This window comes from Lissotriton vulgaris, chromosome 1_2 (assembly GCF_964263255.1).
Source record: "Lissotriton vulgaris chromosome 1_2, aLisVul1.2, whole genome shotgun sequence".
NCBI lineage: Eukaryota > Metazoa > Chordata > Amphibia > Caudata > Salamandridae > Lissotriton > Lissotriton vulgaris.
The window spans coordinates 366,028,318-366,053,572 of NC_141686.1; the positions used below are offsets into that span (position 1 = coordinate 366,028,318).

General features: G+C 46.3%; 1 pseudogene across 1 annotated transcript in view; it reads right to left on the reverse strand.

Annotated features, from left to right (window-relative positions):
• Positions 1 to 4,313: 4,313 nt before the first annotated feature.
• The window catches only part of LOC147736895 (uncharacterized), a 133,185-nt pseudogene continuing 112,243 nt past the window's right edge, over positions 4,314 to 25,255 (reverse strand). The window contains exons 4-5 of the transcript XR_015307517.1: positions 5,782 to 7,611; positions 4,314 to 5,455 (exon numbers count right to left, since the gene is read on the reverse strand). The product of XR_015307517.1 is annotated as an uncharacterized LOC147736895 (transcript). The remainder of the gene's footprint in view (positions 5,456 to 5,781; positions 7,612 to 25,255) is intronic.

Sequence of the window (25,255 nt, forward strand, 5' to 3'; positions counted from 1 at the left end):
TGAGTGTACCATAACATTTCCCGGCTACAATCCTCACATGTTGGAAGTAAGATAGGTTTGAATCTAAGATAACACCCAGATTTTTCACCGAGGCGGATGGGGTGGGCATAGTACCCAAGTCAGCTGGCCACCAGGCTGAGGTCCAGACGGACGGAGACGGACGATAATCAGAAGTTCCGTCTTATTGCCATTAAGGCGCAGACAATGACCCTTCATCCAGCCAGCCAGAGCCACGAGACAGGAGGAAAAGTTCTCTGCGGTCCCAACTGGGTTATGAGATAACGTTATCACCAGTTGGGTATCATCTGCATACGAGACAATATCCACCCCATAAGACTCCACCAGTCTTGCAAGGGGTTCCATATATAGATTGAACAGCGTGGGGCTCAATATAGAGCCCTGCGGAACCCCTTGTCTAAGAGATCTCCGACTGGATTTGTGTGGGGTGAATGAATTTGAAATTTCCTGTCCGCCAGAAAGGAGCTAAACCAATCATAGGCTTGGCCCGCTATTCCTATCTCACTCAGGCGTACAAGAAGACCCGAGTGCGACACGGTGTCAAAAGCCGCACTCAGGTCCAATAGTATCAGTGCCGCAGTGTGACCGTCGTCCACTTTCCGTCGGAGCAGTTCGGTGGAGAAGAGGAATACTTCGCCCTAAAACCCGATTGGGAGGAGTGAAGAATAAGATTGTCCTCCACAAAGCTCACAAGTTGGTTGTTCACCAATTTCTCAACTACTTTCGCACAAAAAGGCAGAAGGGATATGGGGCGGAGGTTATCTGGCTGAGACATACTCAAAGTGGCCTTCTTTTTGATAGGAACGACCTGGGCCAGCTTCCATTCCTCAGGCACCCGACTTTCTCGGAATGACAAGGTGGCCAGATTGCCAATATGGTCACTCAGGAGCTGTAGATGGTTTCTGAGGATCTTGGCAGGAGCGACATCCATAGGGGATCCGGATTGGATATCCAAGATAGTATTTATCAATTCCTCCAGCGGAGGAACCCTAAATTCCTCTAGAGTGCAGCTCTTCCTGGGTCCATCATCAATGACCTTAGCAGAGGTGTCCGCTGTTGTACTCTGCTGAAAAGATTCATAGATCTTCTCCACTTTACACACAAAGTAATCCGCTATATTTTCGCATGTCTCTTCAGAGGGGATGTCTTCGGTCATAGTCACCGAGAGGGACGTTAACTCCTTATATATTAGGAAGAGCTCTTTGGATGAGTTGTCCGAATTCTCAATCCTCTCTTTGATGTGGTCCCTTTTCACCTTTCTTATCAAGTTATGGTACGCCCTAAGGCTATTCCTGTAAGCTTCTTTGTGGGTGATAACGTAATCTCTCCGCCATCGGCGTTCAAGCACCTTACATTTGGCCTTAGCTGCGCGCAGCTCCTCATTATACCACGGGGCTGATCTAGATCCACGTGCAGGGGATTTTTGGGTCCATGGGGCAACCCTATCCAGGGACTTAGCTATCCAATCCTCAAACTCCTTCCAGGCTCCCCTGAGAGTCTGATGCAACGGAGGGATTTCCTGATTAAGGGCAGTGTCAAATATTTCATGGTTGAATTTCCTCCAGTTCCTGCGTCTGGGAAAAGGTAGACGCTTAGGTTTGTCCGCTCTACTCAAGCCCTGCACACTAAACGGGACGAGGTAATGGTCAGACCATAAAATCCTAACTGGGGGAGATACTTTAATATCGTCCCAGTTCGCAAAGATGGGATCAAGAAGATGCTCCGCTTGATGGGTTGGCCTTCCATCCGATAACCTAAACATCAGGGCTTTTAGAGAGGTGATTACAGATTGTGCCTCCATACAGTCAGAATCCTCAAAATGTAGGTTGAGATCAACTACTATGAGGAATCTATTATACCTGAGGGCAGGCTGAGTTACCGTTTCAAGGAGACTGTCCACAAATTGCGAGGACCCCCCAGGAGGGCGATAAATAAGGTAGCCCATAATAGTCCACTCCGGGGAGACTTTTATGGAGAAAAGGCCCGCCTCACAGTTGCTAATCGATACTTGCTTTAAGGGGCACTCAAGATCGATTTTGTGAACAATCGATATCCCCCCCCCCTTTTTGGATACCTCTATCAATTCTAATAAGACCATATGAAGGTGGAAGGGCCTCCCGAATGTCAGGGGCAGAGGTCTCATCAAGCCAGGTTTCCGTAAGAAATAACAGGTCGGGTTGGCAATCAGTGAGAAGGTCATAAATATTCAGGCAATGTTTTTTAAATGATCGACAGTTCAATAAGTACATAGAGAGTTGGTCTACTCGCTTCATCCTCGCCAAATCTGTGGTGGGGAGAAAGTGACAGCCGCTACACCTAGGGGGCATACACTCAGGCAACATACCCTGAGTGCAGTCTGCTTTGACCGTGGGACGAAGTAGAGTTAGTTCTTCCCTCGAATATCGCAGAGCTCTTACACGTTCCATGGGGGCAGATACAGGGGGCCTGGCCCCTGGCCACGGCAGGTCGCGGACGGGCGCAGACGGGCTTGCCTTGTGCGCGCCTTTGGCGCGCACTCGGCACGCCCGCTGCGCGCGTCTGCTGCACGAGCGCTGACTCATCTACCTAAAATAGGGGTGGGTTTAGCAAGAACTACAGCGCTAACCCGAGCGCAGGAGTCACCGGAAGTGGTAGGTTCCTCACTCTCCGCTCAAACGCCCACAATGGACGCGGCGGACCGGGGCGGGATCAAGGAGCAGGTAGGGTTTTAGTTACAAGGCTGATAGTGCAAATAAAGATCAGATCAGTGCAAACAATTCACAGTCAGTTTTAAAAAGGCAATTTAATCACGCATGAAAAATGTTAAAATACACGGGCTAAATCGCACCGCGCTTCACCCTCGTACTGAGGCTATCCCCAGAGTTCGCTCACGGAGGTGACTGTCTCTGCCACCGACAGTCAACAACCACAGTAACACAATAACTACATAATTAAAGGTCTTCTTGTTTATAGACCTCCGGAGGCAGCAATCAATTTTCTGCTAGCCTCATACATAATATTCTGGCCTCAGCCATGCGGTATGAGAAATTCATTCTGTTAGGGGATCTTAACCTGCATTTCGACGATGACTCCAATGCCCTGGCCCAAGAGGTTCGTCAAGATTTGTTAACCCTGAAATTAGTATTAACTTTTCCCTAGGGGTTAGTTTGTGGACGGGGTCACGGAAGCTGAAAGGTGGGATGCTAGGGCCATTGACTAGCGCGGGGACACACTGGTTAGTGTAACCAGGCGCAGTATAAACTCAGGATTATTATTATTTATTATCAGCTGAACCATCAGCCTGATTACTGATGGCACATATTTATACAGGGAGGAGTCCCTTTAGCCTAGTGTTCAATTAGATGTGTAGATGTAAGTCTGGTGATGCCTAATAACTGAAAGGCACATATTTGTTTACCTACAATTTCATATATGTCTGATTTATTATTCCTATTACAGCGCCTTCTACCTTCAGAAGGCCCATCCTAAACCAGTGTGTGGACAAAACACATGCAGACAAATCGAGGACAAAGGGATCGGGACATGGTCTCGGAACACTTACAACAAATCCTACATCAAACCTCACGTTTAACTGATGGAGAGCTATGAGCGACCTGAAGCGCAATACTGAGAAAAAGTAACCAGGAGAATTGCTGCAAATTAAAGTAAATTTAAAGAAAACTAATAATGAACTACATAACCACAGCTGTGTGACCTGGAAGCCGATTGTTTCTCAATATAGCCCTTGTTTGTGATAACCTTGCAGTGCTCACATTATCATCCGCGCTAGAAGAGATGGGAGCCTGGGGTGTCTGGTTACAGAAGCTCATTTACATACAAAGGGGGGTGACAGCCTGTTCACATCACACAGCACAAGTTGTTTACGTAAAATGCTTGTACACAGAACAGGGTAAAGTCTTGTGTCTCTTTTTTTAATTTTATTTAATATATCCTGCACCTCGCTCTCTTCTTCTCTTCCTCGCATTTCAATTCATCGTAAATTACACAAATTCACTATTGCTTTATCAGCACGGCACAAGTCGGAGGTGGACACAGTTTGATGGGGTCCCAGTTCCACCTAGCTCCTTAACCTGCGAATGGGAATTGTTACTTTGTTTCTTGCATCTACAGACCCAGGCCTCAGAGTGTTTGTAACTATCCGTCCCAATAGCAGCGTCCCCTTTATTTATTTGTGTTAGTGGCGCAAGAGAGGAACAAAGAACTAGACAAAATTAGCCCTTCTATTGCTTAATACACTGTAAATGTGAAACACTTTGGGGCTTAGGGGCTGGATAAAGAACGTCAGGAAACAAACGCAAATTGAAAGTACATTTTATTTATTCGTTGAAAATTGTTTAAAAATGTAATTTCCAAGTTCCACATAGCACTTTAAAAATATTTACACTTTCAGTCCTTTCCGAGTTTAGTTAAAAACTGATAGTGGGAAAAACACATGATGTATAAAAACTGAGAACAAAAACGTATTTTTACATTATTTTATGTTTCTTGTTTTTTGTTTTTAAAACAGGCCGTCAACATTTCACATGAACATTATTATAAGGGCCTGACATCACTTCTGGTGACGTCACTACATGCGACGTCATTGTGATTTGCATTTGATAATGGGCTCCTTCACTATTTTCATTATTTGTGCCCTGTTTATTCCATGACATCAATCTATAGCAGTGGTTCCCAAACTTGTTCAACCCATGGCTCCCTTGGCTTATTGATCGTTGGCCGCGACTCCCTATTATTATGTGACATTTTTTAGTGACCGGGCAGAGGCCCTTCAGGAGCGCTGAAGAGTTTCTAAGGCGTGTCTAGACCATCACAGTGATCTAGACACTGCCTTAGTAAAACTGGCTCTATAAAATTAAATAGTTAAATATAGCATAGCTGCTAGGTTTTCTGTAAATGTAGGAGACATTTTGATGTTTTTAGGGTACTCCTTATGTGTGACACTACAAATGTGCGACACCTTATAGCACGTGAATAGTTTTTCCCCTGTGTGTATTCGCTGATGTGTTTGTAGGTTTGACAGGTGACTAAAACACTTTGCACATTCACTGCACTTGAATGGTTTTTCCCCCGTGTGTGTTTGATTATATTTTTAAGGTTTGATAACTGACTAAAGCACTTTGCACATTCACTGCACTTGAATAGTTTTTCCCCTGAGTGTGTTCGCTGGTGCGTTTGTAGGTTTGATAAGTGACTAAAGCACTTTGCACATTCACTGCACATGAATGGCGTTTCCCCTGTGTGTGTTTTCTGATGACGTTGAAGGCTTGATAACCTACTAAAGCACTTTGCACATTCAGTGCACTTGAATGGCTTTTCACCCGTGTGTTCTCGCTGAGGTCGTTGAAGGCTTGATAACTGATTAAAGCCAGGGGAATGGGTTTTCCCCTGTGTGTTTTCTCTGGTGTCTTTGTAGTTCTGATAACCGAACAAAGCTCTTTACACATTCACTGCACTTGAATGGTTTTCTCCTGTGTGAGTTCGCTGATGATACCTTAATGCTGAAGTGTAACTGAAATTACTGTCACATTCACTACAATATTAGGGGTTTTCCCCCGTGTGTGTTCGCTGATGAATTTGTAGGACTGATAATCGACTAAAGCTCTTCCCACATTCACTGCAGTTGAATGGCTTTTCCCCTGTGTGTGTTCGCTGATGTGTTTGGAGGACTGATAAGTGTCTAAAGCACTTTGCACATTCACTGCAATGGTATGTATATGTTCGCTGACGTATTTGTAGCTCTGATAACCTACTAAAGCTCTTTACACATTCATTGCACTTGAATGGCTCTTCCCCGTGTGTGTTCGCTGATGTCTTTGTAGCCCTGTTAGTTGACTAAAGCTCTTCACACATTCAGTGCAATGGTATGGCTTTTCTCCTGTGTGTATTCGCAGATGACTTTGACGGTGTGATAACTGACTAAAGCTCTTTGCACATTCACTGCACTTGAATGGTTTTTCCCCTGTGTGTGTTCGCAGATGTGTTTGGAGGCTTGATAACCGACTAAAGCTCATCCCACATTCACTGCACTTGAATGGTTTTTCCCCTGTGTGTTTTCGCTGGTGTATTTGTAGCTCTGATAACCTACTAAAGCTCTTTACACATTCACTGCACTTGAAAGGCTTTTCCCCTGTGTGTGTTCGCTGATGTCTTTGTAGCTCTGTTAGTCGACTAAAGCTCTTCCCACATTCATTGCACTTGAATGGCTTTTCCCCCGTGTGTGTTCGCTGATGTCTTTGTAGCTCTGTTAGTCGACTAAAGCTCTTCCCACATTCATTGCACTTGAATGGTTTTTCCCCTGTGTGTATTCGCTGATGTTGTTGGAGGTTTGATAACTGACTAAAGCACTTTGCACATTCACTGCACTTGAATGGCTTTTCCCCAGTGTGTGTTCGCTGATGAGACCTTAATGCTGAAGTGTAACTGAAACTACTGTCACATTCACTACAATGATAGGGTTTTTCCCCCGTGTGTGTTAGCTGATGCCTCTGAAGGTGTGATAACTGACTAAAGCACTTTGCACATTCACTACACTTGAATGGTTTTTCCCCCGTGTGTGTTCGCTGATGAATTTTTAGGATTGATAATCGACTAAAGCTCTTCCCACATTCACTGCAGTTGAATGCTTTTTCCCCTGTGTGTGTTTTCTGATGACGTTGAAGGCTTGATGACCTACTAAAGCACTTTGCACATTCAGTGCACTTGAATGGCTTTTCCCCTGTGTGTGTTCGCTGGTGTATTTGTAGTTCTGATAACCTACTAAAGCTCTTGACACATTCACTGCACTTGAATGGTTTTCCCCTGTGTGTGTTCGCTGATGTGTTTGAAGGCTTGATAACGGACTAAAGCTCTTTACACATTCACTGCACTTGAATGGTTTTTGTCCTGTGTACGTGTGCTGATGAAGCTTGAGTAGTGATGACAAAGTAAAGCTCTTGCTGTATGTGTATGATTCTTCTTTCTTGGTTAGTGTCTGTGGGTCGGGTATATATTTGTCTACATCCCATGACTGTATTTCCTGATGGGCCAACATGGCTGATAAAGCACTCGTGTTTTTCTCACACAATTTATATGTGTGCAGTATTTTGCACGTTTGATTTCTGTTTTAACAATAAAATACAATAGCCACCAAATATTTGCCACACTCCTAATACGTAGAAGGTGTCTTTGTAGGCGATTGTGCCTTTAGATTAGATTATGGCTATGCACGCTTGCGGGTAAAGATGTATCTTCCTTTTGGCTGGTGCAAATTTTAGAAAACAGAGCAGGGTGGTAGTCACATCATACCGATCCCATGATCAAATCTGGTGTTGGACACTTGTTTATACAGGATGCGGTTTGTTATTGTTGTTGCCTTAATTTTCCTAAGGTCATTTCTTCATCTTGTGGCGTTGAGGTGCACGGCTCAGACTCTTGCAATCACTGAACTGCCCTTGATACTTCATCCGGGATCTGTCAGTTTGTGTGCAGGTTCCTCTGTCGCCGACTGCGCTGATGTTGTCCTGAATACTGTAGCTCATTATTCCTGCTATTATTGAAGTTTTACACCATTCGCTTCATTATTGATGGTCATTTCGTACATTCAAGGCTTGTTTTCTGTTGGATGTAAAGATATTTTAAATTACTAAATTGAAGCATAATTGAATGAGAATTCACAATGTTTAACTGGTTGTAAAAGACATTTCAGGGGAGGTTTACTAAATCTCCAAGCAATGCACACAGCCCCCCTGTGCGAGGCTGTGTTGCGTTGAGCGACGGGGAAGGAGCAGGAGAGCACCATATTTTCAAAGATATGGCTCTCACCTTCCCTTTCCCTTGCACGGGCACAGATTACAGCGGCCCTGAGCCATGCACACACCTTAGCACCAGAGCGCTAGGGTGTGTGTGTGAGTCCAGCTTAGGTTTTGTACAGGAAAGAGACACTTCCTATACAAAATACTATGCCTACACATGAGGAAAAGCTTTTCCCACTTTGTATGTTTGTTGTACAGTGCTGCACGCATGCAAAGTCAGAAAATGAAGGAGAAATGAAAGCATTTCTCCTTCCTTGCGCCTAGTTTAAAAGGGTGCAGTTTTCTCATGCTAAGCCCAATCTACTTTATTTGGTAGATTTGGTTTAGCGTGAGAAACCATGGGTGGTTGCACAGGAACGCCCATGCACCACCCTTGGCAGGCCCCCATGGTACAAAGTAGCGCGAAGCCGTGATATGCGCTGCTTCACATTACTTTAACGTTATTTCCAGCGCTAAACAAGTTTAGCAATAGAAAGTAAATTAGGAAAAAAAGATTTTGCACTGTTTTGTGTCACTTTTGTGACGCAAACACAGTGCAAAATCTTAGTAAATCTCCCCTTCTTCTTTACCGCCTTTGAAACTTAGCAAGGAATATTTCATCATACACAGATATTTAACTAAAAGTTCTGTTGATCAGGTGATATCTCATTAATGTCTGAAAAGGAGGTGATTTACCAGTGTTCACAGAGTAAGGGTGCTCACGGGGCACCCAAGTGCTAGAGGTATAGCTTAAGATAGACACATATGGTCAAGATTTCATTGAAACAACAATAGATGTTAGAAAAAGAGATGGATCAGGCTGGGCTATATAATTTCCAGTAACTCTTTACGAAGAATAGAACAAAAGTAACTCTATTCACACACTTCTTCACATTTCTTTCCTATTTACTTAAGATCATCTCAAATGCCAACTCCTGTCTTTACTTCGCTGTTCATAGGTCACCTTTGACACTTTTAACAGCTCCCTTGGTTCAAGCATTTCTGGTTTCTTCTAACCTGGAAGACTGGAACATTATTGTGAGTTGATGGGGGTTTCCTATCGCCATAACATCTGTCCATCTCCCTGAAACTAGTGCAGCTTACAGTACCCGGTTCTGGCCCTGAAAGACAACTTTAATAAACAAGTCTTTAGTTCTTCCTAAAGTAGATAAAGTTCTGTAAGATGCAGCTCCTTCCAGGGCTTTTGTGTCAAACAGAACGAGAGGTTTACTGTAAGGCCCGTCCTTTACATTATAGGCGCAGATAAGGCAAACAAACGTTGATTCATATAATTTAATATTCAACAATATCAGTCATTTAGTACTGATAGAGAATCCATCACAACCAATAATTTACCTGAGATATCCTCTCAGCAGATTTGTGCACATTACTCTTTTTTCCCCCTTTTCCACCATTACATGGCATCTGGCATGACATTGTCCGTTTGGGGCCCAGGATGACACTTTGTGACTGGATGGGCATTTGGCAGAGCGGGAGGAGGTGTCAGTAATCCACAGGTGATGCAGCATTTCTACATTTCCATATTCCTAATATTCAAGTTTACCTCGTTTCCTGTCCTTCGGCCCCCTACTGCCCTGTGGCTGCGCAGTAACTCTGTGGGGTTCATCAGAAGTCAGATAACTGCCTCATACTCACAAGGCCATGGATCTCACTTCTTCTGCAACACTTATTGCAGACATAGGGCCTAGTTAGGAGTTTGTCCAACAGATTTTTGCCTCAAAACTAGGGGTGGGTGAAGAATTCCACTCTGCCGGTGGAGCTCGCAAAGTTTTTCCCACTCCGCACTCTGTGCAGACTTGTTCCAAAAAGCTCCATGCAGAACGGAGTTCTTTTCTCAAGCGGTTCGCCAATGGTAAGATGGCGAGCGCTTGTGAGAAAATATAACGCACTAGACCTCCTCCTGGCGAGATTTCTCAATGCGGGAGGTCACGGCAGGTCGCGACCACTCGAGTGTTAAAATCTGCCATTCTCGTTGATGCAGCTGCCATTCGATTAGAATGTCAATTAGAGCGACAGTAAGCAACATCGCCCTCTGGCACGGCGCGTAGTGCTGTTCATGCTGATTTTACAGTGGGGGTTGAACTCCTGGCACTAAAAATCAGTGAGCACAGTGCAACTTAACAACCTCTGCCACTAGCGGAAGTCTGCAGAGTGCGCCGGAGTTTCCCTGGCACTTCGTGGAGTTCCGCAGAGTAAAAATCTGCAAACTACACCAAGGCATTTTCAAAACGTGACAGATATTCTGTCTGCCTTATTATAATTGCTGCAGGATGCAATGCATTTTTAATGGGGCGGGCAGGACACCTGTCACATTTGTGATGGTGGAGAGGTGTGGCTCACTGGTTAGAGGCGGCAGACGCGAGAGCAGAGAACGGCCCGGGACCAGGGTTCGATTCCCGACGCGGCAGGGTCTTGGACCAGGATCAGCGGACTGATAATTCTCGCATCGGTGCCTACTCCGACCAGGGATCACACTCGGCAACTCTGGGCATTAGCTTGCCTCATCTCCACAACGGCCCCACACAAACGCCGGGGATGCCTGGTTTCACCTTGGAGACCCCCAGGAGGGACCATCTCACAGGGAAAGCCAGGACGGGTTCCCCAGCGGTCTATAGCGCTACGAGGCCTGCGGTGCGGGTAGCAGTGCGCTTTACAAGACACAATTTTTTTTTTATTTACAATAAACCATCTGCTGAAATCTAAATAAGGCTTTTGGTGTACATTGTGTCCAGTGTGGCTAGCTGGGCTTGAAAGATCTTGTTGTTTGTGGGTCTCTCACTGCTTTGAGGTCACCGCCAGGCAGAACTACTGTCTGCTGCACCCTGTACAGATCTTCCTTCCGGGCAGGACATCCGTCAGCAGCGCCTTGTGCATATCTTCCTTCCAGTAAGGACTTCTGTCAGCTGTGCCCTGTGCAGATCTTCCTCCCAGGCAGGGGCTTCTGTCAGCTGCGCCCTGTGCAGATCTTCCTCCCAGGCAGGGGCTTCTGCGAGCTGTGCCGTGTGCAGATCTTCCTTCCTAGAGAGGACTTTTGTCAGCTGTGCCTTGTGCAGCTCTTCCTTCCAGGCAGGGGCTTCTGTCAGCTGCGCCTTGTGCAGCTCTTCCTTCCAGGTAGGGGCTTCTGTCATCTGTGCCTTGTGTGGATCTGCTTTCCTGACAAGGACTTCTTTCCTCAATGATCAGTTCAAAGGTCGGGAGAGGTAGAACTGGTCTAGGTCATCTTCTTTATTGCTGTTCTACTGGTCAAGCCACAGACCTCGGGCTTTGAGAAGTGGGAGAGTCTGGATTTTCTGAGCCCCGTAGAACATTAAGACAGTTCTACCGCCTCCAGCACACACTACAAGACTCCAAGAGTCAACGCTACAAGTGCTGCTCCACGGCTTAATTCAAACACTGCATCTGAACATCCCCTGGCAAATGCCAACTAGAGAATAAACATCCTGCCTGCACCAGCAGAGTGCAGAAAGCTTTTCAAGAACCTCGAGGTACATGGACTTTCTCCATCTGCCGTAACTGAAGATGTTAAACCTTGGCAACATCTATCTGCTTTGGACAAGGTCCTCCATTTTGCTATGAGAATGTAACTCCTCCTGCGCAAACACATCCCCTCAAGTCTGTACTGCATGAAGCTGGGTGGTTCTCACCCAAAAGAAGGCCCTCCACAAATTGCTGACATTTGTTTACACCCCCTGGACAGCCGTGGTAACACACAGACCAACTACACCCCCTCAGGGATCACCCGTCCATCTGCCAGGATCAAGACTCAGGTATTTCAACCTTCTCTGTTACCGTCTTTGGAACAGCCCGTCTCTGACATTCGTGGAAGCTCCACACTCAGTGAGCTCAAAGTTGGCTTGCAAAAACCACCTCATGAGAGTGGAAGAAAAGAACATTAAGTGACACGCACTGCACAGAAGTTTAAATCTACTATTATTGTTCCATGTACCATTGTCCTACTGCTGATGTTTCGACATGGATGTTTTGCCGTCTATCACAGCAGCTTCTTCGTTTAAAATCTTACTCAAAGGTTTTGCATCATACCTACTTACCTTTGTACTGTTTCTGATCCTACGACATCTCTGGCAGACATACTGTGCTGTCTGTTGCTACATAAATAGGAAGTAGCTTGCTACTGCAGCGAGAGTGCAGTGTCCTTGCAGTCAGATGCACTTGATTGGGATAAAAGGTACCATGTTTGTTAGAAAAGCTGCAACTACTTGAATAATAACATACCAAAAGCAGCGCATATAATGCAATAACGCAGACGAGGTACTAGAAAAACGTGACGCTTACAATGCAATAACACAGGCAAGGAAGTAGGAAAACGTGACGCAAACAATGCAATAACACAGGCCAAGCATTAGGAGACTCTACGGCGCAAACAATGCAATGACACAGGCCAGGCACAAGGAGAATCTGATGCAAACAATGAAATAAAACAGGCAAGGCACTATGTGAATCTGATGCAAACAATGCAATAACACAGGCCAGGCACTAGGTGAATCTGACGCAAACACTGCAATAACACAGACCAGGCACGAGGAGAATCTGAAGCAAACAATGGAATAACACAGGCCAGGCACGTGGAGAATCTGATGTAAACAATGCAATAACATAGGCCAGGCGCTGGGAGAATCTGACGAAAACAATGCAATAACACAGGCCAGACACTAGTAAAATCTGATGTAAACAATGCAATAACACAGGGCAGGTCATAGGTGAAGCTGACGCAAACACTACAATAACACAGGCCAGGCATGAGGAGAATCTGATGTAAACAATGCAATAACACAGGCCAGGCATGAGGAGAATCTGAAGCAAACAATTCAATAACACAGGCCGGTGACGAGGAGAATCTGATGTAAACAATGCAATAACACAGGCCAGGCGTTGGGAGAATCTGACACAAACAATGCAATAATACAGGCCAGACATTGGGAGAATCTGATGTAAACAGTACAATAACACAGGCCAGGCACGAGGATATTCTGATGCAAACAATGCAATAACACAGGCCAGGCACGAGGAGAATCTGATGTAAACAATGCAAAACACAGGTCAGGCACTATGTGAATCTGATGCAAACAATGCAATAACACAGGCCAGGCACTAGGTGAATCTGACACAAACACTGCAATAACAGAGGCCAGGCACGAGGAGAATCTGATGTAAACAATGCAATAACACAGGCCAGGCATTGGGAGAATCTCATATAAACAATGCAATAACACAGGCCAGGCGTTGGGAGAATCTGACGCAAACAATGCTAATAATACAGGCACGGCACTAGGAGAATCTGACACAAACAATGCTATAACACAGGCACGGCACTAGGTGAATCCGACGCAAACACTGCAATAACACAGGCCAGGCACGAGGAGAATCTGATGTAAACAATGCAATAACACAGGCCAGGCATGAGGAGAATCTGAGGCAAACAATGCTAATAACACAGGCAATGTATGAGTGTGGGTACTGCACTCTGTATTTATGTTTTTGACGAGATTAATCCGGTACGAGTGCTACCTTTGATTAGTGCCTGCAACACTTAGTAAAACATGTATTTAGCCTGGCACCTGAAGGCTGCCAGGGCTCTAGGGTGCACTCTTAAATGAGTTAACTCTTAGTAAGCTTTCAACATTCAACTTATTTTTTTTTTTATTCCATTATTTATATGTTGTGTTAAAAGAATTGGAAGAAGAAATATATAACATTAAAACGGATTTAGGAACACGAATGGAAAGGGAGCCTTGGGACAAATTTCTAGCAGATTTGGATATAAAACTTGATAAGTACGGGAAAGAGCTTCAAGAAATGAAATTACGAAAATTCAAACGTGACACGATTGATTATAAGCTCAACGAAGCTTACACCTGGGCAGAGGTCTATGCAAAAAGAAGGTATACAAGCAAAAAGCAGCAACCAACAACATCGGATGAGAGTGGCGTTTCAGATAGTGATACTAGTACATCGAGGCAACCTCTAACAAAACAACAAGCCGCCCCATCAACTTCAACAGATACCACAAGCAGTGCAGCTCCCATTTCGGACCCTTTTTTAGAGGTGGGCCCCCAGGCCAGCAAACCACCAGACCAGGCGACAATAACACAGGCAGACAAAAAACGAGACGAGGAAAAGGAAAAGGAAAAACAAAGGAAAGCGAGTTTAAGGAGTCAGACCAAAGCCTCGTGATAAATATATCTGAGTATCCTTTGACGCCTTTTGAGAAAGATCTACTGAACAAAGGAACATCATTTGTAAGCACCTACCAAACGAATGAGCTAGAAACAGAAGTTGCGTTTTTTAAATTCATGCGTTCATTAAGGCTCAAGCATTTTTTCACGATGGTAAATCCGATACAAACTGAGGACAACGAAGACATCAAGTTCAAACCAAAGAGCACTTTTTTAGCTCCTATTTCACACAAAACACTTGACACCTTTGAAACACTAGTCAAGGCGGATCTAAGCAAAATACACTTTAAAAGGAAACTAAATAATCTAACCAAGGCTGAATACAGTGCTTTGCAAACATTAGCCAAAAATCCTGCAATCACTATCCAGAAAGCGGACAAAGGAGGGGGTCTCGTGATAATGGATTCTACATTTTATCAACAAAAAGGCACAGAGCATGTAAATGACGCAACAACATATGCTAAATTGAATAATGATCCGACTACAATGATAGCGCAAACTTTGGACAAAATACTAAATAAAGCTGAAGAATTAAACTGGATCAACCCAACAGTCAAGCGTTATCTGAGACAAATCTATCCAAGGAGGCCGAGAATTTACTTCTTGCCAAAAATACATAAAGATCTGCACAACCCACCATTCAGACCTATAGTGTCTGGTTGTTCTTCAATATTCGAGAACTTAGGCATATTCATTGACAGCCACATGCAGTCGTTCATACAGCAATGGCCCACATATCTGGAGGACACTTCTGATTTTTTAAGAAATCTCAAAACTATTGATGCTAAATCAGCAAGTGAATGGACAATCTGTACAATAGACGTCACAGCATTGTACACATCTATAACGCACAAACAGGGTCTAGAAGCCATGGAATGGGCTCTGCAAAAGGGAGAAAAGCCAGAAGAAGTCAAATGCATGGTTATCCAACTATTGGAGTTTTGTCTAGAAAATAGTTATTTCACTTGGCAAAAGGATTTCTTTCTACAATTAAATGGTACAGCCATGGGCTTTCCTGGGGCCTGTATCTATGCCAATGTTTTCATGGCGAAATTTGAAGATGATCATGTTTTGAAACATCCAGAGTGGCAAGTAGGCTTGGTCTACTACAAAAGATACATAGACGACATCTTTATAATTTGGAAAGAATCACAGGCTAAACTCATTGAAAATATTCAAAATTTGAATACTATTGATCCACGAATTCAATTTACGTACAGCATGAGCACTGAAGCTCTGCCATTTTTAGATGTTCTAGTTGAAATCAAAAATGAGTCCATACACACAAGTGTCTATAAAAAACCCACAGACAAAAACAACGCGTTATTATATGGGAGCTTCCATCCTGCAAGTTTAATTAACAACTTACCTGTGTCGCAGTTCATGCGGATAAAGAGAATTACGTCAAATTCAGAGATTTGTGACAAAACTATTGATGAGCAAAAACAGAGGTATTTGGAAAGAGGATACCCAAGAAAACTTCTAGAGGCACATGTTGAAAAAATCAAAACTATTCCGAGAGATGAACTATTGCAAAAAAAACCCAAGAAAACAAATAAAAGGATGGTATTCGTGACAAAATATTCAACAGCATCTTGGGAGATTAAGAAAATAGTCAACAAAAGATGGGAAATTTTACAAGCCGAAAAAGACTTTGGTTCTCTCTTCAGTGAACAACCTCTATTCGCCTACAAAAGGGCCCAGAACCTCAAAGAAATGCTCAGTAAACCCAATAGACCCAAGGAAGACATTGGACCAACAACTTACAAAGGCACAACAAAATGTCACAATTGCAAAAACTGCAACAATGTAATAACAGGGAGCGTAATCCTACACCCAAGAACCGGTGAACAAATCCAACTAAGGCACAACACCACCTGCAATTCTGAACATGTGATCTATACTATCAAATGCCCATGCGGACTCCTATACGTAGGAAAAACAGATAGAAAAATAAAAGTGAGGCTAACGGAGCACAAAAGTCGCATAAGACTTAAGAACACTACGTCCCCATTGGCGCAGCATTGGACTGAACATAGACACTCAATTGCTCAATTGAGATTCCAAATAGTTGAACAAGTCCCACAAAAACTAGGCTTTGACAACGCAAAGACCCTACTCCAGCGAGAAGCTTACTGGATACGGAGGTTACAGACACTGGTCCCTTTCGGGCTTAATGATAAAATGGAAATGATATGTTTCCTTTAAACAGTCATATAATAAGGCCAGATCTGTTACCCTGTGAATTCAGGCACCGCGATGAATTGAATAATAAAGCACACGTACAAAGTTTCAGAAAAAACACATAGAAATATATCATCGTAAGACAACTCTTATAGAACAACCATACATGATTCAGATTGTAAATAGGCAGGCACATAAAAAAATCTTTTGTGTATATATGAGTGTTGCATAGCAATTGTCTTTTAAATTGGCATGTTATTTTTCATAATAACAAAATGACTACTTTTCTGATTTCTTTTTTTCCTTTACTACTCATTTTTTCTTTGTTTTTGATTAATATTTTTCTGTTCGCGACCAAATAATTAATAGCCATTAAAATTGCCCAAAATGCGTAATAAGATCCGAAGTTACGAGCATATATGCTTTAAGACTCTCAAAGATGGCCGCTTCAAAATGATACGCTAGTCCTTCATTTATTTTCATGCAAACACTGACGACCAATATAGACGTAGGACTTCGAGTCCGCGGACGGCAAGAAGCTACCGAGCACAGAACCCAGCAGGACAGAGTGCTGAATGAGCATATCGGTAAGACGCGTGAGCGTTCAAGTTGAAAGACAGAATGCCTTTGGGCATTTTTTCGGCTTCGCCGATAACAACCTTCTAATACGTGGTTCATATTTTTACAGACCACGCTGCTAACACAGACTGCGGAACCGAAGCGCCCACGCCTAGGACCGCAGGTAGAAGCTATCTCTAATTGTTTGCATAGACACGCTAGCAATTGTCAAACTGCTAGAGAGTGTGTTTTCAGATAGCGTGCTGGAGCTTCAAGTTACACTAAAATAAGCTTCTCCAACTTTCCAATAGGTTGTTGGGAGCTGGTTATACAAAGAGAAGAAAGGCGTAGTCAATACTGCATTAAGAGGTAAACAATGGCTCATTATGAATATAATGAACTAACATTTTTTCACAAACCAGATTTTAATTTGGTTTCTTTTTTTACCAGAAAAGTTTTATTTTGTCCTGAGCACAGAAGCGAGACCAACGTACCACACATAGGCTCGTAAGGTAACCACAAAGGTGGAATATGACATATTTTCGATATTGTTTAATTAAATGGTGCAGTAAGTTACCCCACAATTTTTATTTTTTCTCTATAGGCAAGCTGCATACCTACAAAATTATCTTCCGAATAACGGTAGGCAGGCTTAAAATTAAGCGTAGCACTCATTTAATCATATGTTTCAATTAAACTAATGTGAATGTAACTCACTTTGTGCAGTTAAATAGCTCCCAAAGTTAAATGAAGAGAGAAATAATCTCATTAAATTAAGAAACTGTAAATGATTTAGTGTTAATATAACTGTGAAACCTCTAAGCATTGAGAGTAACGAGTTCTCTTGTTCTCTTTTTCCTTTTCTTTCTTCTTTACTAATCTTTTTTTCCCTTATGTATGTTTACGTAGACCCCTGACGAAGGGGCCTAATGGTCCCGAAATGCATTGGGTTGATGTATTTTATATTGTATTTTCTGTTTGATCAGGCTGTGATGTGATGTACTTAATTTTGAAAAAGATGAATATTATTTGAATATTATTTGAATATGTTTGATGCATAGGTGAAACACAACATATAAATAATGGAATAAAAAATAAGTTGAATGTTGAAAGCTTACTAAGAGTTAACTCATTTAAGAGTGCACCCTAGAGCCCTGGCAGCCTTCAGGTGCCAGGCTAAATACATGAATAACACAGGCAAGGCACGAGGAGAATCTGATGTAAACAATGCAATAACACGGGCCAGACACTAGGAGAATCTGATGTAAACAGTGCAATAACACAGGCCAGGCACTGGGAAATTCAGATGCAAACAATGCGATAACACAGGCCAGGCACTAGGTGAATCTTATGTAAACAATGCAATAATACAGGCCAGGCACGAGGAGAATCTGATGCAAACAATGCAATAACACAGGTCAGGCACTAGGTGAATCTGATGCAAACAATGCAAGAACACAGGCCAGGAGTTGGGAGAATCTGACGAAAACAATGCAATAACACGGGCCAGACACTAGGAGAATCTGATGTAAACAATGCAATAACAAAGGCCTGGCGCTTGGTGAATCTGACGCAAACACTGCAATCACACAGGGCAGGCACGAGGAGGATCTGATGTAAACAATGCAATAACACAGGCCAGGCACAAGGAGAATCCGAAGCAAACAATGCAATAACACAGGCCGGGCATGAGGAGAATCTGATGTAAACAATGCAATAACACAGGCCAGGCATTGGGAGAATCTGACGCAAACAATGCAATAACGCAGGCCAGATACTAGAAGAATCTGATGTAAACAGTGCAATAACACAGGCCAGGCACGAAGAGATTCTGATGCAAACAATGCAATAACACAGGCCAGGTACGAGGAGAATCTGACGCAAACATACAATAACACAGGCCGGGCACAAGGAGAATCTGATGTAAACAATGCAATAACACAGGCAGGCGTTGGGAGAATCTGACGAAAACAATGCTAATAACACAGGCTAGGCACTAGGAGAATCTGACACAAAGAATACAATAACACAGGCAAGGCACTAGGAGAATCTGACACAAACAATGCAATAACACAGGCAAGGCACTAGGTGAATCTGATGCAAATAATGCAATAACACAGGCTAGGCACTAGGTGAATCCGACGCAAACACTGCAATAACAAAGGCGAGGCACGAGGAGAATCTGATGTAAACAATGCAATAACACAAGCCAGGTAAAAGGAGAATCTGATGCAAACAACACAAGCCGGGCACGAGGAGAATCTGATGTAAACAATGCAATAACACGGGCCAGACAAAAGGAGAATCTGATGTAAGCAGTGCAATAACACAGGCCAGGCATGAGGAGAATCTGAAGCAAACAATGCAATAACACAAACCGGGCATGAGGAGAATCTGATGTAAACAATGCAATAACACGGGCCAGACACTAGGAGAATCTGATGTTAAGAGTGCAATAACACAGGCCAGGCACAAGGAGAATCTGATGTAAACAATGCAATAACACAGTCTAGTCACAAGGAGAATCTGACGCTCAAAATGCAATAACACAGGCCAGGCACTAGGAGAATCTATTGGACACAATGCAATAACACGAGCGAGGCACTAGGAGAATCTTATGCAAACAATGCAATAACACAGGCCAGGAGTTGGGAGAGCTGCTTTGATTCTCCATGACAGATAAAGTAGTAAAAGGCAGAAAAGTAGCATTCAAAAGTAATACGAACTATTTGTATAAGATCTTGTTTATCAAGTCTTGGGTTTTGAAGAATCTTCAAAAATGGAGAAAGTGATTTATTAATCAGGGTGAAAGGGGGTGGTAGTCCTGGCCTATCATTCACCACCGGTCCTTATCCAGGGAAAGGGGGTGGTCGTGCTGGCCTATCATTCACCACCGGTCGTTATCCAGGGAAAGGGGGTGGTCGTAGTGGCCTATCATTCACACCAGTCCTTCTCCAGGGAAAGGGGGTGGTTGTACTGGCCTATTATTCGCCACCGGTCCTTATCCAGGAATAGGGTGTGGTCGTACTGGCCTATCATTCGCCACCGGTCCTTATCCAGCGATAGGGGGTGGTCGTAGTGGCCTATCATTCACCACCGGTGCTTATCCAGTTAACAGCACACCTCACCTGCTGTGCCGCCTCAGTAACTCTGCCAGGATGGAAGCTCGGGTGTCATCGGGCCGGTGCTCTTCTGTGCTGAATTTTGCAAAGAGAGTGAGTTCCGGCCTGGCAGATGCTGTGTGTGACAACAACACAAACTGCACTGCACCCGTATCACAGCTCTGCCTGGCCTGCAGCGTTGGCCAAAGTACACTGTGACTTACTTTATGAATGGACTGCACAGAGACCGCTGTGCGCACACAGCACAGCTCACTGCATGATGCATTCTTAAGTTCTCCCAGCTGCTGATTGACTCGGCCCCCGCCCGGCAGGCCGCACTTAGCTTTCGCACATGGCGATCCCCAGGATGGTGATGGCGCTGCCTCTGAGGATGAGTCCAGTGACTCAAGACTGGCCGCCTCCCGCACTGTGCCCAGTGCAGTGTTTGATTCTGGAGCAACACTCGTGCATCGCTGCTGTTCTGGGCTTCGATTGGGTGATAGTTCCAAGGGAGGCACTTTAAAGTCCGTGTTTGTAGGGGACTCACCTCCTCATGGTGCTCTCAGACAGGCCCAATCATGCCTCTGTTCACCGATGTTTGATGGCAGACAGCAGCACACCACCGCCAGGACTCCTCCACTCTTGAGGCCCTCGCCGCTTCTCAGACCTGCCTACCACCGTACCTCACTTCTTCCAGGAGGTGACGAGGCACGAGGTCACCCACATCCAATCCCGGGGCACCCAAAAGTGCTAAAGCTGCCAGCAGCAACCACGGATGAGGCCAGCCCCCCCCCCCCCCCCTCCCGAGAGCCCGACTCCAGAGCTGAGCAGACTCTTTAAGATCTTTAACTATCACCTCACTGAGCCAGCTCCTTCTGGCAAGTCTGTGGGGAGCAACAGAGCTGGCGCACTGGCACCGCCGTCTGCCATTCAGACTGGCATTAAAAATGCGTGACGAGGCATTTCAGTACGGTGATGCGGAAAACCACCATAAAATGCAGTAGAGTCACACCTGATGCGTGATACTTGGCAGGCCTGCCTCCCTGGGGGACTGCTGCTACCTCTCCCTGGGGACCCCTGTAGAAGGTTAGGAAGGGCCCCTCTGCTTCTCCTTGTGGGAGGGGCCCCTCTGTGGCTCCCTGTGGGATGGGCCTCTCTGCTTCTGCTTGGGGGAGGGGCCCCTCTGCTTCTGCATGAGGGAGGGGCCCCCTGCTTCTCCTTGTGGAGGGGCCCCTCTCCTTCTACTTGTGGGCGAGGTCCCTCTGCTGCTCCTTGTGGGAGGGGCCCCTCTGTTGCTCCTTCTGGGAGGGCCCCCCTGATTCTCCTTGTGGGAGGGGTCCCCCTGTTGTCCCTTGTGGGAGGGGCCCCTGTGCTTCTAGGAGGGGGCCCTCTCGTGCTCCTTGTGGGAGGGGCCCCTCTGCTTCTGGGAGGAGCCCCCTGCTTCTCCTTGTGGGAGGGGTCCCTCTGCTTCTGGGAGGAGACCCTCTGCTTCTCCTTTTGGGAGGGGCCCCTCTACTGCTCCTGTGAGAGAGGCCCCTCTGCTTCTGCTTGTGGGAGGGGCCACTCTGCTTCTCCTTGAGGGAGGGCCCCTCTGCTGCTCCTGTGGGAGGGGCCCCTCTGCTTCTCCTGTGGGAGGGGCCCCTCTGCTTCTCTTGTGGGAGGGGACCCCTGCTTCACCTTGTGGGCAGGCCCCTCTGCCTCTCCTTGGAGGGCCCCTCTGCTTCTCCTTGTGGGTGGGGGGCTGTTTCTTCTTCTTGCGGGAGGGCCCCCTCTCTTTCTCCATGTGGGAGGGGACCCCTGCTTCTCCATGTGGGAGGTGCCCATATCTTTCTCCTTGTGGGAGGGGCCCCCTACTTCTCCTTGTGGTAGGGGCCCCTCTGCTCCTTGTGGGGGTGGGAGGGAGTTAGATGAATGCATGGATGGATGGAAAGAGAGGAAGAGGAAGGGGGACTGGAGGCTGGAACATCTTAAGGATTTTGGGGGCCCTGGATCAAACATTTTGGGGCCCCTGCTCAGACCAGTTGTGAATTCATGATCCATTCAGACTCCTCCAGACTCTGAAGTGTGTCCAATGACTCAGCAGCAGCTCACTGAGGTCACTGCACGCAATTCCTACCACCCACCTGTAATACAAATATATGAAAACAAACTGTGTTTAAAAACCATTCAAGGTCATCAGGGCAGGGCTGTGTGGAGAACAGAGCCAGGTCTATCAGGGGCCCCTGAAAGGCTGGGGCCCGGGGCAAGAGCCCACTTTGCCAAGGCCTTAAAACGTCTCTGGGAGGAGGGAGAGGGAGAAACAGGGGGAGGAGAGGTAGAGAGAAAGCGATCAGAGAGAGAGGAAAGAAGTGGAGATGAATGGATGGATAGGTGGGTGGATGGGTGGATGGATGGATAGGTGGGTGGATGGATTGACAGATGGATAGGTCGGTGGACAGATGGGTGGGTGAGTGGATGGATGGGTGGGTGGGTAGATGAATGGATGGATGAGTGGGTGGGTGGGTGGAGGGATGTGTGGGTGGGTGGATGGATGGGTGGGTGGATAGACGTGTGGGTGGATGGATGAGTAGATGGATGTTTGGATGTATTGATGGGTAGATGGATGGGTGGATGGATGGATGGATTGGTAGATCGATGGATGGGTGGATGGATAGATAGATGGATGGATGGATGGATGGATGGATGGATGGATGGATGGATGGGTGGATGGATGGATGGGTGGATGGAAGGATAGATTGATGGATGGGTGGATGGATAGATGAATTGATGGGTGGATGGATAGATGGATGGATGGGTGGATGGATAGATGGATGATGGATGGAAAGAGAGAGAGAGAGATTTCCCAAGAAGCTGAAGAGAGCATTTTTGCTAGGGTCGCTGCTGGTTCACAGTCCCGCCCGGGTAGCAAGGGCCGCGCGGAGGCAGGAGCCGCTGGTACCACAGAGTCCTATGTCGCTACCACTGGAGCGGGGGTGTCACTTCATCTTGTCCTAATAATCCCCCTGCTTTCTGACCCCCCTTCAGCAGAAGTAATGTCCAGGTGTCTGGGGAGAGACAGCTCTCTGGTGCTGCAGGGTCCTGCTGCCCTGCGCTATACACTATTATATACAGTGCTTAATTTGTAAAAGAATGAGAGCCGGGCCCAAAGTTGTGCTCAGAAGCCCACAGCCGGCGTACTGAATATCAAGGCTGCGGAGTCTTGGATCCACCTCATGGCGCTTTAATCCACCCCCAGACACTCCCGGCTCCTTTATCTCAGTCTTGATTCCATCTCGTGGCTCTTTAATCCACCCCCAGACACTCCCGGCTCCTTTATCTGACTCTTGATTCCACCTTGTGGCTCTTTAATCCACCCCCAGACACTCCTGGCTCCTTTATATCAGTCTTGATTCCACCTCGTGGCTCTTTAATCCACCCCCAGACACTCCTGGCTCCTTTATCTCACTCTTGATTCCACCTCGTGGCTCTTTAATCCACCCCCAGACACTCCCGGCTCCTTTATCTCACTCTTGATTCATGGCTCTTTAATCCACCCCCAGACACTCTCGGCTCCTTTCTCTCACTCTTGATTCCACCTCGTGGCTCTTTAATCCACCCCCAGACACTCTTGGCTCCTTTATCTCACTCTTGATTCCACCTCATGGCTCTTTAATCCACCCCAGACACTCCTGGCTCCTTTATCTCACTCTTGATTCATGGCTCTTTAATCCACCCCCAGACACTCTCGGCTCCTTTATCTCACTCTTGATTCATGGCTCTTCATCTCCTTCCTCGCCGGAAGGACACAGAGAGTCCGCCTCCCTCCGTTCAGATCTGAAGCCACCGAAGTCATCTGCGGCGTTCCTCAAGGCTCCTCGCTCAGTCCAACCCTCTTCAACGTCTACATGAGCCCCCTCGCAGACATCGCACGCCAGCACAACCTCAACATCAACTCCTACGCCGACGACACCCAGTTGATCCTCTCCCTCACCAACGACCCCGCCACCGCCAGAGCCAACCTACACGAAGGGATGAAAGAGGTAGCCGAATGGATGAAGAACAGCCGCCTGAAACTGAACTCGGACAAGACGGAAGTCCTCATCCTGGGATCTTCACCCTCCGCCTGGGACGACTCCTGGTGGCCCCCCGCCCTGGGCAGCGCACCCCAACCAACAGACCACGCACGCAACCTGGGCTTCATCCTGGACTCCTCCCTCTCCATGACCAGACAAGTCAACGCCGTCTCCTCGTCGTGCTTCAACATCCTGCGCATGCTACGCAAGATCTTCCGGTGGATCCCCACCGAGACCAGGAAGACGGTCACCCAGGCCCTCGTCACCAGCCGTCTGGACCACGGCAACTCCCTCTACGCCGGTACCACCGCCAAGCTCCAGAAGAGACTCCAGCGGATCCAGAACGCCTCAGCACGTCTCATCCTGGACATCCCCCGTTGCAGCCACATCTCCGGACACCTGAGAGACCTGCACTGGCTCCTGGTCAACAAGAGAATCACCTTCCGACTCCTCACCCATGCACACAAAGCCCTACATAACCAAGGCCCGGGATACCTCAACAGCCGCCTCAACTTCTACGCTCCCAAACGCCAGATTCGATCAACCGGCCACGCCCTCGCCGCCGTCCCCCGCATCCGAAGAGCCACCACAGGAGGACGGTCTTTCTCCTACCTCCCCGCCAAGACATGGAACTCCCTCCCGACCCACCTCCGCCTGACCCAGGACCACCTCGCCTTCAGGAAGCAACTCAAGACCTGGCTGTTCGAGCAGTAGCGGACCCCCCTCCCCTAGCGCCTTGAGACCCTCTGGGTGAGTAGTGCGCTATATAAATGCTGTGATTGATTGATTGATTAATCCACCCCCAGACACTCTCGGCTCCTTTATCTCACTCTTGATTCCACCTCGTGGCTCTTTAATCCACCCCCAGACACTCTCGGCTCCTTTATCTCACTCTTGATTCTACCTCATGGCTCTTTAATCCACCCCAGACACTCTCGGCTCCTTTATCCCACTCTTGATTCTACCTCATGGCTCTTTAATCCACCCCAGACACTCCTGGCTCCTTTATCTCACTCTTGATTCCACCTCATGGCTCTTTAATCCACCCCCAGACACTCCCGGCTCCTTTATCTCATTCTTGATTCATGGCTCTTTAATCCACCCCCAGACACTCTCGGCTCCTTTATCTCACTCTTGATTCCACCTCGTGGCTCTTTAATCCACCCCCAGACACTCTTGGCTCCTTTATCTCACTCTTGATTCCACCTCTTGGCTCTTTAATCCACACGCAGACACTCTTGGGTCCATTATCTCACTCTTGATTCCACCTCATGGCTCTTTAATCCACCCCCAGACACTCCTGGTTCCTTTATCTGTCTCTTGATTCCACCTCGTCACTCTTTAATCCACCCCCAGAC